The following is an 18,298-nucleotide window of genomic DNA, read 5'->3' as shown; positions in this document are numbered from 1 at the left end:
CTGTTATTACCATTATCATCATCCTCATTTTGCCGTCAAGGGGACTAAACTCAAACAAAGGTTTAATAACTTACCAATTTCACATACAGTTAGTATGAACTGGAGCAGTTCTGGGCTCCTCTTGTGGCTCAGATGGTAAAGAATCTGCCCACAGTGTGGGATTCCTGGGTTCGACTCCTGGGTCAAGGAGACCTCCTGGAGTAGGAAATGACAACCCAATCTAGTATTCTTACCTGGGAAATCTTATGGACAGAGGAGCCTGGCAGGCTACAGTCCGTGCGGTCACAAAGAGTCAGCCTCAACTGATCGACTAACATTTTCACTTTCATGTGACTACAAGCCTTGTCTGTATCCTTACTGGATTCAATAGAAGTGAAGAGTTCCATGTTTTCAGATTTCATGTCATACTACTTTGCCTTACTTATGTTCTTCCTGAGTGAGCTTATCCCTTCCTAGGACTTTATTGGTCATCAAACTCAGGGCCTGGTGAACTGTGTCCTGCAGCCAAATACATCTGGCACCTGTTTTTATAAATAAAGTTTTATTGGAACATAGGCACACTCATTCTTTAGCTATTGCTTATGGTTGCTTTTCTGCTACAGTCACAAAAGTGAGTAGTTGGGATAGATCATAAGGCCCTCAAAGCCTGAAATATTTATTCTCTGGCCTGTTACAGAAAATGTTTGCATATCCTGATCTTGCTCACTACTTTCAACCTTTCTCCTAAGATGTTAATTCCTAAGTTTAACCACCCACCAGATTTCCCTACCTCCACGCCCCGTATCCACCTTAAAATCAACCTTTCAGTCATCTGCTCAGTTGTATCCAACTCTGCGACCCAATGGGCTGTAGTCCGCCAGGCTCCTTTGTCCATGGAATTTTCCAGGCAAGAATATTGGAGTGGGTTATCACTTCCTACTCCAGAGGATCTTCCCAACCCAGTGATCAAACCTGAGTCTCCCTTACATCTTCTGCATTGGCAGGTGGATTCTTTACCACTAGTGCCACCTGGGAAATCCCAAAATCAGTCAGTTCAGTCGCTCAGTCGTGTCCGACTCTTTGCCACGTTATGGCCCAAAATCAACCTTTACCAAACTAAATTCTTTCTGTGTTTATTTCTCTCTCTTTATGAGTTCCTCCTCGTTTCCTAAACCAGCTAAAGGCATCATGGGGCTTCCCTTTATATTTCTCATGCCTGAACTGTCAAAAAATGTTACCAAAAAAAAAAAGTTACAGATGAGCTTACTTTCAAAACAGAAACAGACTTAGAGACTAGAGAATTTACCAGCGGGAAAAGGGTACAGGGACGGGGTAGTTAGGAGTTTGAGATTGACACGCACACAGTGCTATATTTAAAATGGGTAACCAAAAATAAATAAATACATAAAATGGGTAATCAACAAGGATCTACTGTATAGCACAGAGAACTCTGCTTAATATTATATAACAGCCTATATGGGAAAATAATTTGAATAAGAATAGATACATGTATATGTAGAACAGAATCACTTTGCTGTACAGCTGAAACTAATACAACGTGTACTCCAAATATAAAGTTACAAATTAAAAACAAAAATGAACGCCGTAAAGACAATAATCTAGGTTTTTAGTACTTTCTCATTTTGGTATTCTCAGGTCCCAGCTGCATTCAATCGGAAATTCCTGTTAACAGTCCCCTAGAAATCGTCATAAACTACATTCACTGAGAAATAACTATTAGGATGTCTTCATCAAATAAGCCATGGAGACATTGGTCCATGTCTTAACTTCAGATACTGCCTCACAAGAATTTAGCAGTGCTAGGAAGTCAGAATATTATAAAATCTGTACATTTATTATTAAAATACACTGAAGAGAGCGTGACTATTTGACTTATTAAGTTGTTATTTTAAAACTATTCATCACTGGCATTTTAAAATTAAATCTCTGTTCTGTATGCCAAGCCTCATTGGCCAGATCATGAGGAGTCAAAACTCCAACATTAGATTATCCTTTTTACTGGTTCATCCAAAGAGTATATTCAGATAACAAATGGATTTCCATCCTTTTTAGTATTACTTGAATATTATTGTAAAGCTCATGATATTATTAACTCTGCATCATCTTTTATGAATTTAAAATTACTATGCTGTAATAACTTATGAAAGAGCATAGAAGAGCTGAGTAAAAATAAATAAACTTTGAAATACAAAAGGATTAGTGGGGATAATAAATATCCACTCATTGTCTTAACATTTTTGATCTTGGCATTTGTTTTATCCAGTAAATATTTTCATAGTACTTTAATTTCAGTTTATCTGTTTGAAAAATTATGCAAAAACAGCCTCTGTTTTCAGGAACAACAGAGATGTTTATAGCATTTAAGTCAAAAGCAGAGCTTGTAAATTAATTCAGATTTTCTGAGCAAAGACATTAGCTTTTGTGTAACATAAGGACTTGGACTTGTTTACACAAAATAATCCCAAGAATAATAGTTTCCCATGCTCAACAGGGGTCTTAAAAATCAATATTTTTCTTTGGTTGATGATTAGGTAATACATTAATAGGCTTCTGTAAATACTCCCTAAAATTTCAATTGTCTGTAGACTTGCAAAGCTGTATTTTGATCAGACATGTAAAGAAATGATGTAGCTCAATTACTGTCAAATTAAGGATGATTTTTACGTTATGATTTGGAGAGAAATGCCATCTATGATCAGACTTCAAAATAGCTGAACTACTTAGAGGAAAAAGTAAGTGGTTAAGGACATCAGGCTGAAGTGTGGCCCCAGTGCCCTGGTGGCCCTGTCACCTCTTCTGTGGAGGTGGCTGCTGCTCCCACTGTTTCCTTGTCACTAGTCCATCTGCTGGTGACTGGTCCTCCCAGCAGACCTCCCACCTAAGCTCAAAGCTGACACATGAAGTCTCACTACAAAGCCTCACGTAAAAATCACTTTCGACTCTTTAGTGAATGGGTATTAGCAGGTTGATAGTCCCTTTTGATGACCTTTTTCTAAGAACAGGCAGTTTGGGGCAGAACAAAGAGAGACTTCTGTTAGAAGCACAGCTGTTATAGAGATTCCGTAGCCTTAGATGAGTCCCCTAATTCCTCTCCATGTTTAAACTGGCACTAATAATCCCTACATTATAAAAGATGGGAATGATGCTTGCAAAGCACCTAGCAGGTGGTAGCTGCTTAGGAAATGGTGGTGAAGTGCTTGATGATGTTACAATAATAATAATAATCAGCAGTGCATTTGAGGCATTCCTGCTTGTTAATTATTCAACATCTCCATTCGGTTTTCTGATGTTGTCCTTGTCACTCACCGGTGCTCCAGTTACAGGAGTGAAAGAAGTTTAATCTTGATAAATAGATGGCTCTTCTCTGATGCTAGGTTTCTATCATATGAGATCATAACTTCATTTCATGGAGAAAAATGTGCAGAAGTCACTGTGCAACCTTTCATCATGGCATGTTTTTTAAAAGAACTAGTTGCCTTAACAATGAGGAAGTGACTCAGGATATAAAAAGTATACAATATTTTGTAATTTTTAAATGAAATATTCAGGCTATTTTGAAATGTGAAAGTACATATTTGACCTACTAACAGAAATTGATACATAACAGTATTTCTTTGCTGGCAACTTGGTAAATGTTTCTATAAAATCAAAGATCAAGGAAACTTCAGAATACAATAAATAGTGTTTTAATGTTCATTGATTGCTTTACACAAAGTTGTTTAACATGATAAAAATTGCTATTACCTATTTGTCTTAATAATGTAATAACTTTCATTTACTCATTCTAATGGAACAGTGTATTCGGTATTCCTAATGGCAGGCTAAGATGAACTTGTGAAATATAATTTTTTTTTTGTAAATTAGGCCTCTTTAGCTATCTCTGTTTTCTTCCTAGGTTGCCAAAATCTTAGGTATGTTCAATAAATCAGAGAAGGTAGGAAGTTTGAACAGGGATTTAGATTCTTAGTTAATCCCATACCAATAAAGAAATGCATGAGTCAGTGTATCATTCTGTAGAAATTTATGTGGCAGTTTGGGACCTGAGGGTTTAAAAAAGCTTAAGTTTTTTTTTAAAAGGCATCTGACAAGTGATTTATATAAATTAGAGCCTGTATCTCATTTTCCTATTTCTTCTTATCACATCTAACAGGACTCTAATAAGGTAGAGCTAGTTTTACATGAGAGTAGTGCCTCCAGGCGCTGTGGAAGACACTGGACTTGGGCATGTGATACAGTTGACATCACAGTTATCTACCCTAAGGTAGCCAACAGATTGACAGAAATATATGTACATAAGAAATAAAACTACATTAAGACTTTTATATATATATATATATAGACTTATCTCAAAAAAAGAAAAATATGAGGTAAATATCAAGTCACAGTCCTTTAGAGACAGAAAGAGTGGAGGAAGGAGACAGAAAACTGAAATGCACTTTTGCAGTCTTCTCTACTTGCTCAATTCCAAAAGATTGATGACTCTTGGAGGCTTGAAGGGCTGGGTTTGGGTTTCATTTGTAATGAGCACGTGTTCTACCGTGTTCCACTCGTTTATCAGCAAGAGTATGAGGCCGCAGTTGTGAAATCAACTCCCTGACTGATTGAATCTGCACCTAGTAATACACTTCTTCTTTCAGTGCCTTGTTGGGTTTTTTACATCAGGACTGCTGGTTTCTCTCAGTCATATCTGTCTGTCTTGTCTGTCGATCTGTCTTCCTACCTGAAAGGAAACCTGCCTTAAATGTAAATGCCTTTACCACTGATGGATTAATTCATGGGCAAAAGTAGAGAAAAAGCCATGTGGGTGCCATGTCTTTTCATTTAGGACTCAATATGGATTGCCTCTCTCATGTTTTATGACATTTTATGACAACTGCACTTAAGTAAGGGGCAACCTCATATTAAAATCATGGCTTGAGAACTGCACAGTGGTACCAGGAATGCAGATCCCTGTGATTTGAAATACGTGAACCCCAAAACCGAATTTCAAGAAGGGTCTTCTCCAGCAGTATTCTCAGCACTCTTCCTGAGAACGTTTGCATCTAAGATTGTCTCCTTACATAAATTCTGACACTTCAGTATATGAATGAGGTAGACAAATTTATGGGATTAAATTCTCATTCATTTGATAGATTAAATGCTTCTTTGAAAAATACCAAAGGTTATTTTTAGTTCGGAGTCTCAGTTTTCATGGAAACACTATCTAATTGGAGCCTTGAGGAGTAACAATGAAGTATATTCTTAATTTCTAAAGTAAATGATTAAGTGTATTAACTTTAAGGAAGTCTTCCAAAGTTTTGTTTTTACAGGAGAAATATTAACAGATTTGTTTTTGCTTTTGTCCATGTATAAAATAAGAATCTTATGTTGACTGTATAATGTGCATGTTGACTTGATGAATGGGGCTGACTGGTCCTGTGTCAAACAGGATGACCCGGGAGAGACTGGGAGGGCAGGCACTGCCTCTGTCCCCAGCTGAAACACAGGATTCGATGCTTAGTAGGTGTTGAATAACTATTTATTGAATCTCCAAACAACTGATTAACTACTGAGCATGAGCAGTCTGGACTGTAGTGCCAGCCCTGCCAGTGCTCAAGACCTCTCTGAGCCTCAGTTTCCCCGTTGGTAAAGTGGGCATGACAATGTTTGCTCTGTTGTTTTAACAGGAGACTGTGATTGTCTAGGAAAAGTGTGTGACATCTTTGAAACTGGAAAGTGCTTTATATAGGCAATCATTTTGAGAATTATTATCGTGTCACTAAGTACTGCTTATTAGTACCATTACCTAGTTAGTACTAGTGTCCTGTTAGCATTCAATAAATGCATACTTAAAAAAAAAAAAAGATTGCGTTTAAACTCGTAGGTATAAAATAAATAAGATACAAGGATATAATTTACAACATAGTGAATATAGCCAATATTTTCCCTGGTGGCTCAGACAGTAAAGAATCCACCTGCAATGCAGGAGACCCCGGTTTGATCCCTGCATCAGGAAGATCCCCTGCAGAAGGAAATGGTAACCCACTCCAGTATTTTTGCATGGAGAATTCCATGGACAGAGGAGCCTGGCAGGCTACAGTCTATGGGATTGAAAAGAGTGAGACATGACTAAGCAACTTTCACTTTCACTTTATAGAGTATAATCTATAAAAATATTGAATTACTATTGTATATCTGAAACTAATATAATATTGTTGACTGTACTTCAATTACAAGTAAATAAACAGACTTGGAAACAAACAAAAAAAATGTACTAAAACTAAAATTGAAGGGAAATTAGTGGTTTAATCACTTTAATTGACCTCTAAAGTTTTTTTGAAACACTGTCTTTATTTTGACATAATTGTAAATCCTTTATGTATTTAATCGACTTTTGTTGTTTCTTTGGGAAGGAAACTCAAAAGCATATACTTGGACATCTGAACTATTATTTCTCAGCAGCATTGCCCATTAATAGGTTTTTAAATACATAAGAAGCTTCTTATGTAAGAGCAAGAAAAAGATAATGGAACCCATAATATAAAGGTTTAAGATGTGGATAACTGGAAACTTGGCTTATGATAGATTGCCACCACTGCTTTGGAAATTAGGTTCAGATATATATCACATAAAATTCACTGTTAGATATGCTGGAAATTTAATGACAAGGTTTTGTTGAAATGAGATCTTGTGGGTTTTGATGAAGAAAATCAATCAGGATATGCCTTATCTTTTATTCTCCCTTCTAGCTGCTCAGTGTGCAATTAAATTGCCTCTGCAGGACCACAGTGCGTCGCATATATTAATTTTATACTCACCCAGCCTATATTAACTTTATGCTAGCACTTGCTGATAAGGGACACCAAAAAGGCATTAATAAACTTATAACTGTGAGCTGAAATCACAAATACCGTAGTCCTGAGTTTTGTTTTTAATCTTCTCTCTATATATCTTTAATTAGATGATGTGTTCATGATTGAACATATCCGAGCTTATTTCTGCTGTACATTGGGCATTGTGATGAAGCCCTGGGTAGCAAAGATTTATGACCCCAAATTATGTCCAGGCAGGGAGATGGGACATGATCTCACATCAATTTTGAAAGCCAGCTAATCAATATATGTAAACTTACATACACGAATGATTCTGGAGTCTTTGATGAAAACCACAGTCACCCCCGTGACCCTCCCAAGTTCTGAAAAAACAATCAAGAGCGAGGATAAAATAATTGGCAGATAAGGTTCAACTGTCATCATTATTACTGGTATAGGCCAGATGGGAGGGTGGAGTTTATTTATTGTAGTGATGCAGAACCCGAGAGGTGAGCACAAGTCACAGTAGCTGTGACAGGCCTGTGGGCAAGAAGGATCAGATTATGGCATGGAGGGTCAGAGGCCAATTCCCAGGGGGCAGCTCCATCCCTAAAGAAGATAGAGAGGAGCTAAAATGGCCACCCGGGCTTCCCAGGTGGCATTATTGGTAAAGAACCCACCTGCCAGTGCAGGAGATGTAAGAGACATGGATTCAATCCCTGGGTTGGGAAGATCTCCTGGAAGAGGGCATGGCAACTCACTCCAGTATTCTTGCCTGGAGAATCCCATAGACAGAGGAGCCTGGTGGGCTACACTCCATGAGGTCACAAAAGAGTTGGACACGACTTAGTGACTCAACAACAACAAAGCCAGGGTACCTAGTTTATGCTTCCTGGAGTCACACACTGATCCACCTCCCTCCCCTTAAATGAAAAAGTCAAAAAAGCCAGAAGTGTTATCTGCTTGACCTGCTTGATCAGGGAAAAGGGGATTTAACCCCAGTATAGGACAGGCAAGAATATTTGATGCAAATGAACTGGGCAGAAAGTAAGGACAGAGGGAAAAGAGAAAAACCTTATCAAGAAGGATGGTCAGGAGTTAGAGATGAGGGGAGAAGGAGTGGAACATTCCAGACAAGAATAATAGCAGCAAAGGCAGGGGAAGGTGAATTTGTTCTGGAAAGGAGCTGGGCTGGCCAGTCAAGTCACAGAGAGGTTTTAGAGTCCCTACCATAGGAACTTGGGAGCCCCCTCCTTAACCAAGGAGCTTTCAGAAGTGGAACACTAGAGTATTTCTTTCTGAATGTATATTAAGAGAGAGTTTTTTTCTTTTTTCCTTTGTTGCTTCCTAGCACATTGAACTCTGAGATGTTTTCATGTGTTTGCATGGTTGTCTCTGTAATTTATCCTGGCTAATTACATTTAACTATAGGCTTTTAAGTATATATTGAACTTAGTGACTAATCATTAGATTTCAATAGCAAAGAGTCTGTAATTTTTGGAGTTATATGACCTATGTAAGGATATGTTGCAGAGAGAAATGATTCCCTCTCTTTCTGTGATAAAAATCTTGTCTGTGGCTACATTAAAAGCTACCTTAAACACATGGTTGTTCAGTCGCCAAGGCCTGTCCAACTCTTTGCACCCCCATGGACTGCAGCACTCCAGGCTCCTCTGTCCTCCACTATCTCCCAGAGTTTGCTCAAATTCACGTCCATTGAGTCAGTGATGCCATCTAACCATCTTATCCTCTGCCGCCCCGTTCTCCTTTTGCCATCAGTCTTTCCCAGCATCGGAGTCAACTATAAATGAAATAGATAACCTTACTATATGGCACAGGAAACTCTACTCAATATTCTGTAGTAATCTATATGGGAAAAGAATCTGAGAAAGGATGAATATATGTGTAACTGAATCGCTTTGCTGTACACCTGAAATTAACACAATGTGTGTGCATGCTTAGCTCCTCAGTCATGTCCAGCTCTTTGTGACCCTATGCACAGCAGCCCATCAGGTTCGTCTGTCCATGGGATTCTCCAGGCAAGAACACTGGAGTGGATTGCCATGCCCTCCTCCAGAGGATCTTTCCAACCTATGGATCGACCCTGCGTCTCCTGCATTGGCAGGCGGGCTCTTTACCACTAGCACCACCTGGAAAGCCCTAAATTAACACAATATTGTAAATCAACTATACTCTAGTTCTGAAGATAGTTTTTAAAACTAAAGTTTGTGGTTTATGTCAGTCTGGGTAGGCCTAGTAGAATCCTGCTTACAAAGACATGCTCTAATACATTGAGGAGGCAGCAGCCTGTTGATATTTGAAGACTTTTTCTGTTGTTTATGGATCATAGTAAACATTTCTCCAAAATAAAGTCCTTAGAAATTGGGCTTCAAGGAACAGTAACAATCAATTATGAAATTATTTATTACATAGATTTTGTGGATATTCCATTCATTAAATTGTGTTTGCTCCAAAATGACATTATTAAAAAGGAAAAAACAAAATGTCTTTGGTGCTGTAAGACTCTAAGATGGGTGTATCCTGTACCCCATAAAGCAGTTTTAACTCTTTGCTGAATGCTTTGGGTATGGAATGGTGAGAGGAGAGAAAACCCATGGGATTCTTTCTCTGTTTTGGGGGTGTTTGGAATTTCACTGGGGAGATATGACAAGCAGTTGCATGGCAGGCGATAAGTATTAATACAAAACAGTGTATGAATAAGGACCGGAATATCTGCTGTTGGTCATTCATTGCCTGGTCTCTTCAGAAGACTTACTGAATGGTCTGGCAAGTGTTAAAGATGTCATGTTCCTTTGCCTGACACCCTGACAAATGCTACTGTCTTGACTTAGCACAGAGGTCATTGGTTCACCACAAAACTGATATTTCTTCCACTGTCTAAAGCCTGGTAGTTTTTAAGAGTTTGTTTTTTGACTGTCGTTTATCATTTTATCTCACTTCCCTCCTAACTGTTATGTTTATCCAACTCAGTGTATCTCTAGTGACATAGAAAATTGTATCTCTAGTTGACATAGAAAGAAGAGAAAATTTGATACTTCATGACAAGAGGAAAGTTCTGAGCTCTAGTTACGCTGCCACGACTAGGCGGTAGAATGGTCTGGGTGAATGAGCCAGACGGGAAGTGCCCTGGGGTCCATCACCTTTTCTGTTGGATGCTGTATGCATTCCGGGCTGTGGTTTTGTGTGTGTTTGTTTTCTTTTTTACTAGTGCAGAAGGTATATTTTATTTTATCTCTGTGGCTGTTTGGCTTCTGAGGAGTTGACTTGTTTTAACAGCAATTCTTGTGGACTAGATTGGATTAAATGAACTCTGCCTTTAAAAAAAAAAATCTTTATCAAACTGTAATTCTCATATCATGCAACTCACTCATTTAAAGTGTACATACAGTTCAGTGGCTTCCCCAGTGGCTCAAGCAATAAGGAATCAGCCTGCAATGCAGGAGACACAGGAGATGTGGGTTCAATCCATGGGTCAGGAGGAGTCCCTGAAGAAGGAAATGGCAACCCATTCCAGTGTTCTTGCCTGGAAAATCCTACGAACAGAGGAGCCTGGCAAGCTACAGTTCTTAGAGTGACAGAATCAGATACAATGGAGTGTGCATGCAATTCACCTAATTAATTAATAAATCAGTGGTTTTCAGTATATTCACAGAGTTTTGCAACCCTCATCATGATCCATTTTAGAACATTCTTACAACTCTAAAGGAAAGTCCCTCACCCCTTAGCTGTCACCACCCACTTCAATTTCCCCATCTCCTGCTCTGTCCCCACCCCTAGGCAACCACAGGTCAACTTTATGCCTCTAATAAACCATTGTAATGAAGAAAGCAGTCAGAGGACATCAGCTGATGGACTTATTTTTGATGATTGGAACTGCCACTTTATAATATCTGAAGGAATAGTGTGATGTTCCTAAGTGTGACTGGTTAGAAGAATGAGTCTCATCAAAAATAATATAAGCTGAAAGTAGCCACAAATTCAGTGTGTAGAAAAGTACTTTTCAGCCAGTGTCACCTGTGTGCATCAATCATTTGTCATCATCTCAGACCTACTTTACTCCACCTCTGTGCATGATAGACATTTAACAGAATAAAGTCAATAGGTATACACTACTATATATAAAATAGATATTAACAAGGACCTACTGGATAGCACATACTAGAAAGTGCATTAAAAAGCAGAGCCATCACTTTGCCAAAAAAGGTCCGTATAGTCAAAGTTATGATGTTTCCAGTAGTCATGGACAGATGTGAGACTTGACCTTAAAGAAGATTGAGCAACAAAGAATTGATGCTTTTGAATTGTGGTGCTGGAGAAGACTCTTGAGAGTCCCTTGGACTGCATAGAGATGAAACCAGTCAGTCCTAAATGAAATCAACCCTGAATATTCATTGGAAAGGCTGATGCTGACACTGAAGCTCTAATACTTTGGCCATGTGATGCAAAGAGCTGACTTATTGGAAAAGACCCTGATCCTAGGAAAGATTGAGGGCAGGAGGAGAAGGGAGTGACAGAGGATGAGATGTTTGGATGGCATCACTGATCACTGACTCAATAGACATGTGTTTGAGCAAACTCTGGGAGATAGTGAAGGACGGAAAGTCTGGCATGCTGCAGTCCGTGGGGTCACAAAGGCTGGGACACGACTTAGTGACTGAACAACAGCTATGTAGCACAGGGAACTCTACTCAGTACTCTGTAGCTACGTGGGAAAAGAATCTGAAAAATAATAGCTGTACGTATAACTGATTCACTGTGCTGTACATCTGAAACTAACACATTATAAATCAGCTATACTCCAATGTAAAATAGAAACTAAGAAAACATGAAGTTGCATACAACTTTTATATTTTCATAGCATTGTTCACTGAGCCAAATCCCATTTCAGCATGTTATATGCAGGGATTTTTGCTAGAATACATTGAACGGCTCTTCCCTCAAGGAACTCAACAGCATAGAAGAGGAGGATGGATGTGTATAAATAGGCAAGTGCAAAATAATGTCAGAATACTCTAGAGCCAGCACAGAGGGGACTCAGGAGAACAGGTATCTGGGGACTCTGATGGAGAAGGGAAATGTCAGAAACAGCCATAACAGAGGTGACCCTGGAAAGTAGCTAAGGCACATTAGTAATTCTTGCAGAGTGGAGAAGGGAATTTAGGTAAAGGGAGCAGGGTGTTCAAAAGCGTGGGTCTGGGAAGCATCCTAGAACTTTGGGACATGAGCAGATAAGGAAGTAGGGCATTGGTAGGAAAGGCAGTGAGTGGGTTGCTGAGGGCACTGAGCCACTGTGGGAATGAAACTGTGTGAGTTGCCTAAGAGATTGGACTTGACTCCCTGAATTAGTTTCCTGTGGCTGCTATAACATAGGTGCTGCACACTGGGTGACTTAGAACAACTGAGATTCATTTTCTCACAGTTTTGGAGGCTAGAATTCCAAAGCACAGTGTCTGCAGGGCCATGTTGTTGTTTAGTCGCTCAGTCATGTCTGACTCTTTTGTGACCCCATGGACTGTAGCCTCTCAGGCTCTTCTGTCCATGGGATTTCCCAGGCAAGAATACTCGAGTGGGTTGCTAGTTCCTCTTACAGGGGATCTTCCCTACCCAGGGATCAAACTTTCGTCTCCTGAATTGTAGGGAAGATTCTTTACCCGTGAGCCACCAGGGCAACTCTGCAGGACCATACTTCCTCTAAAACCCATGGGATCAGATCGTTCCTCGCCTCTTTCAGCCTCTGGTAGCCCCAAAAGTTCCTTGACTTGGGGCAACATAATTCCAACTTCTGCCTCCATCTTTGCTTGGTGTTCTCTGTGTTTCTTGCCTTCATCTTCCTTCCATGCATGTCTATCTCTCTGTCCAACTTCCCCCTTTTTATAAGGACACTGGTACTATTGGCTTCCCTGGTGGCTCAGACGGTAACGAATCTGCCTGCAAAGTGGGAGACTAGGGTTTGATCCCTGGGTCAGGAAGATCCCCTAGAGAAGGAAATGGCAACCCACTCCGGTACTCTTGCCTGGAGAATTCCACAGACAGAGGAGCCTGGTGGGCTACAGTCCACAGGATCACTAAGAGTCGGACACAACTGAGCAACTAATGCACACAGGCCTATGGGATTAAGGTCTACCCTCATGGCTTCATCTTAAGTAAATACCTCTGTAACAATCCTCTTTCCACATGTGGTCACATTCTGAGATACTGAGGGCCAGGATTTCAACATATATTTTTAGGGGACAAAATCCAAACCGTAATACCCACCAAGCATCAGGGTGTTATTGACCAAGTTTAAGAAGGAGAGTCAGGTGATTATTTTTGCATTTCAGAGGGTGACTTGGACAGCTGTGAAGGAGGAATACACAAGGTCTTATGGCACTCCATAGCTGACCAAGTCTGTGGGGTGCTGCTTTATCCTTCATGCACCAAATTTTAAAAAAGAAGAAGAAATGAAGAAAATCACAAATCCACAGCAGCACTGAAAAACCTGAAAGAAACACCATCCACAGACAAGGATATCCAAGAATCCCAGAAGTTGTTAAGAGAAAGTAATATGATTGGTGGTGAAGCCCAACAGAACTGAGAAGTACATTCTCTTTTACAGTTAAATAGACTGTATATTAATGCAACTTTAGTTTTAGGTCAAGGAGGAGAGAGAGAATTGAACAAGAAGTGCACACGCTCTATGACCGTCAGTTCCATGCCTAGGAGTCAGTCCCATCCATGTGCTCCCACTCTTACACCTCTGAGATGTGTCTGCAAGAATCATTTTTGTAACATTGTTTCTAACTTAGGAAAACCAGAAATAACCTAAATATCCATTGGCCTGGAAATGTCTAAATATAGTATATCTGTAATACCATTGAATGCTCTATAGTTCAAAGAAATGAGATAACTGTGTTTACTAACACAGAAAGTTCTCTAAGGTATAATAAATGAACATGAAAAAACAGTTGAACAATGTATTGTGTAGAAAACCATAGCAAATATGTAACAAAGAAAAAATACCTTTAGATTTTTTATATCTTTTAAAGCCTTTTTAAAGTGTTTTTCCCTCAACTCTAACAAAAGTGTAAGGAGGTTGAATTCATGGGTGACTCAGTCAGCAGTTGAATGTGATGAACAGCAGGCTTTAAGGAAAGCAGAAGACGGGAGACAGAATGGAAGGGATGAGGTGGGGGCCAAGGATTCAAAACATTCAGAAGTAAAATGACATTTTAAAGAGGGGACTGTTTTTTTGTTTGTTTTTTAGAAAAATAAGCACACAAAAAAAGACAGAAGTTGAGTATCTTACTGTAAAAGAGATCTAGGGTTTTGGTTGAGAGACGGAAGGATTCATGCATCTTGAACTACAATCGGCAAAGCCATTTGGCATAAAAATGGAGAAACAGTATCGTGAGAGGAGAGTCAGTGTCATCAGCAGAGTAGAATTGCTTCTGCTGAAGACTGGGTAAGGCCATGCTTAGGGAGCCACAGATAGTACATAAAGTAACAAATACCATCAGGGATGGCTACATATCTGAGGACCTGGAATGAAAGCTCTTCCTCACTTTGGTAACTCATTTGTTCCTCTCCTTTTTCCTTCCTTTCTCTCTTCCCTCCCTTGCCCGTTCTTCCTCTTTTACACACGCACACCCACACATGCATCCCCTGATACACATCTGCCAGCCTGTGAACAAAAAAGAACAAGAACTCGTAGAAGACAGTGATGTCCAGAGAGATAAGCACCTCCAACTAATCACAAGAGCTTTTCTGCCAAAAACATCATGTGAAAATTTTGTGGCCAGCTTTATCCTCAAAACTGTGAACCAGGTAACACCAGCATTGCAGATAGCTGGAAAAACAAAGCGACGACGTCAGCTTTTAATTTGCCTAGTGGTTAATGTTTATGAACAGCATGATGCTTTCGTAGATAGGCATTATTTCATTTGAGCTTCATATCAACCCTTTCAGGAGCTTCTGTCTCTTTTGGGAGCAGGACTCTGAGTGCCAGAAATGGGCAAGAGAAGAAAAGGCAGGTGTCATACCTCAGTTCCTCAGCTGCTGTTATTTTGCCCAGCCCCTGATGCTTGCTTGGCCTTAGCAGAGTGTCCTTGGTACCACACTGATTTGTCTCTCAAGCTAAACCTTTCAGACGTTAACAAACTTGTTTCATCAGCTGTCCTAACTAATTTTAAAGGATCACATAAGTCAGCAAACTGTATTTATCCATGTTATTTATTTTTTAAATGGAGTGGTCCTTTGAGCAATGACAAAAAGCTGGGTAAATAAAGGGGATGCTGCTGCTGCTAAGTCATGTCAGTCGTGTCCGACTCTGTGCGACCCCATAGCCGGCAGCCCACCAGGCTCCCCCGTCCCTGGGATTCTCCAGGCAAGAACACTGGAGTGGGTTGCCATTTCCTTTTCCAGTGCATGAAAGTGAAAAGTGAAAGTGAAGTCACTCAGTCGTGTTCGACCCTCAGCAACCCCATGGACTGCAGCCTATCAGGCTCCTCTGTCCATGGGATTTTCCAGGCAAGAGTACTGGAGTGGGGTGCCATTGCCTTCTCCAAATAAAGGGGATAGGTTGTGCTTTTTCAGGGGGTCACCAACAGTAGCTTACAAAATAAAAATGCAGTATTTCGGAAATGATATTATTTTATCATCTGTGATACTAATGTATTTGGGATGCTAAAGGTATGAAATACTGTCAGCTGTGAGTAATGAAAGAAGGGGCCTCCCTGGTGGCTCAGCTTTAAAGAGTCTGTCTGCAATGCTGGAGATGCAGGTTCGATCCCTGAGTAGGGAAAATACCCTGGAGGAGGGCCATGGCAACCCACTCCAGTATTCTTGCTTGGAAAATCCTATGGACAGAGGAGCCTGGTGGGCTACAGCCCATAGAGTCACAAAGAGTTTGTATACCACTGAAATGACTGAGCACACACGCACGCAATGGAGGAAGGCCTGTAGAAATGGGCTTCGAATCCCAGGCAGCCTCTGAGGTATCACCCTGATACCAGGGCTACAAATATTGGCTATAGTTGTTCACAGGAAGAAATAGCTGTTATTACTTCACTAATTCATTGCATGCAAACCCTCGCTTCTCCACTTGGGGGGAAAAAGCCAAGAAAGTATCACTAAACACACTACCTGAGAGAAGTAGGAGGACAATAAGGAAGTTGTTGAGTGATATATGTTCCCTTTTTACAAGTTTCCAGACACTACATGACAAAACTGTTACCCTCCCCCCAAAGTCATCACAGAGCTATGAAGTGTACTCGGGGAGTGGGGATGTAAATTAGCGCCTAAGGTAAACTGAGGGCCACAAAGCTGCCCTGAGAGTCCCCTGGCTCTTCAGGGACCACACTCTTGGGCTGAGCCCTGTTCCAGCAACACAGGGGCCTGGTGAACAGGAGAGCGAGCCTCTGGTTGCTCATCCTGCGACATCTGAGGTTAGTGTGTGTACAACACACCGTTCGTCTTTTCCCCTTTATGTGGGTCTGTATAGATTTTCTTACCTCTACTACTTCTTAACCACAGGACAGTTACCATGGCAACACCTGTTGATGGCAGACGAAAAAGAAAAGAATGTAATTCTGCAGTGAGGAGGCTGCTACTGTATGTCTTTCCCTCTCTCACAGTTGTATTCAGGGGATGTCTTTGTTTCTTCTTCTTTCCAGGCTTGTGAGTGACCCGTTTTCTCCATTTGAACAGATTGATATAGAAACTGCTCTCAGCTGTTTCACATGGGAAGATGCAGCCTTGTTAGCTCCTAGAGCGTTTGTTGTCTAATGATTTCTACTAACTGTGATAGAAATCTTATCTTTGTCTAAGGGAGTTCAAAATCTTTTACTTTTTCTAAATCTTTAAAGCTTATTTTTCCTTTCTCTTTTTTTCTGTTTTTTGTTTTTATTAGTGTATAATTATAAAAGCTAATTTTATAATTAGTTTCTGCTGTACAACGATGTGAATCAGCTATATGTTTACATATCCCCTCCCTCTTGGACCTCTCTCCCACCCCCGCTCCTACCCACCCCTCTTACCCCTCTAGGTCATCACAGAGCCCTGAGCTGAGCTCCCAGCGCTATACTGCAGGTTCCCACTAGCAATCTGTTTTACGCCTAGTAGTGACGTGAGTCTGAGTGCACTCCGGGAGTTGGTGATGGACAGGGAGGCCTGGCGTGCTGCGATTCATGCGGTCGCAAAGAGTCGGACACAACTGAGCAACTAGACTGAACTGAAGTGTATTTATGTCAAACCTAATCTCCTTTTTTCTTATTTCCTTCTTCTCTTTCCCCTTCCTGCCTTACTTAACCAAGTAGATGGACTTACATTCCTTCTTTGACCAGACACCCAAACAGAGGGCCACAGTAAGTAAAGCCCAGATTTCACATCTTACTTAAAATGCCATTAGCCTAGAGATCAAAACAGAGAAGAAAATAAAACCTGGGTTATATATAATGCCAATTACTTCTATGGTGAGATTAAAGGAAATATAGATAGTAAATAAATTGAAGAGACTTTAAAAAAAAGAAAAATAGGTGGCACTAGTTGTAAAGAACCCGCCTGCCAGTGCAGGAGGTGTAAGAGACGTGGGTTCAATCCCTGGGTTGGGAAGATCCCCTGGAGGAGGAAATGGCAACCCACTCCAGTATTCTTGCCAAGATAATCGAGTGGACAGAGGAGCCTGGCGGGCTACAGTCCATATGGTTTCAAAGAGTCAGACATGACTGAAGGGACTTAGCACTCACCTTAAAAAATAACAGTGTACTGAAGAGCAGTCATGTGTGATCAGTTCCTAGTGTCTTCACACAGAAACTTACCTATATCATCAGTAGTCCATATTTAAATGGGCATTTTGGCATGCCTCCTCTGAATGCATCATTGCAGGAGAATCTTTGAATGCAATGTAAAAACATAAAAGGCACCAACTCTGGAGCCAGGTTCATATGATGAGGGAAACATGCACAGGTAGCTTCTGTGGCCCATGGTGAGGCTGGAGCTACAGATCTGGAGGTAATGAAAAGTGGTTCTGGTTCAGCCTCTGCCTTACCCAGCTGTGTGATCACAGCTGGGCCTCAGCTTCCTTGTGGCTAAAATTAGTTGAGCTGAAATATTGCAGAGTTTCTTTTCACTCTAAAACTACATTACTCTAACTCTGAAATATGCACAAGTGCTAGACAATAAAGCAGGGCAGACTTAAGGACGAATTCAAGGAAAAACACGAATGACCCCAGAGTCAAAGAAAATAAATGGAGCTATGACATCAATCTAAAGAGATGTCCCAGTAAAGCGAAAGAAAAAAAATCCCTAGGAATTTTGTTAAGTGAGATTCTTAGAGAATTCTCTCCGAACTTTCCTCAAGATTAAAGAAATGATTGAAAGTTTCCTCTAATTCTGCTTCATGATGTTTGAGTAATCAGTCCTTCAGTCTATTATTGACAACAATGTTTAAAAATACAAATTCCTTCTTTGAAGCTGTATCATGAATTACGTGATCCTGCTTGTGAGTGCAA

The 18,298-nt window shown here is 40.4% G+C and overlaps 1 protein-coding gene across 3 annotated transcripts in view; it reads left to right on the top strand.

Annotated features, from left to right (window-relative positions):
* The window catches only part of PAG1 (phosphoprotein membrane anchor with glycosphingolipid microdomains 1), a 159,572-nt gene that overhangs the window by 63,568 nt on the left and 77,706 nt on the right, over positions 1–18,298 (top strand). The window lies entirely within an intron of this gene.

The sequence above is a fragment of the Bos indicus genome, chromosome 14, assembly GCF_029378745.1.
Source record: "Bos indicus isolate NIAB-ARS_2022 breed Sahiwal x Tharparkar chromosome 14, NIAB-ARS_B.indTharparkar_mat_pri_1.0, whole genome shotgun sequence".
Taxonomy (NCBI): Eukaryota; Metazoa; Chordata; class Mammalia; order Artiodactyla; family Bovidae; genus Bos; species Bos indicus.
This window is presented reverse-complemented; position numbering and strand designations above follow the sequence as displayed.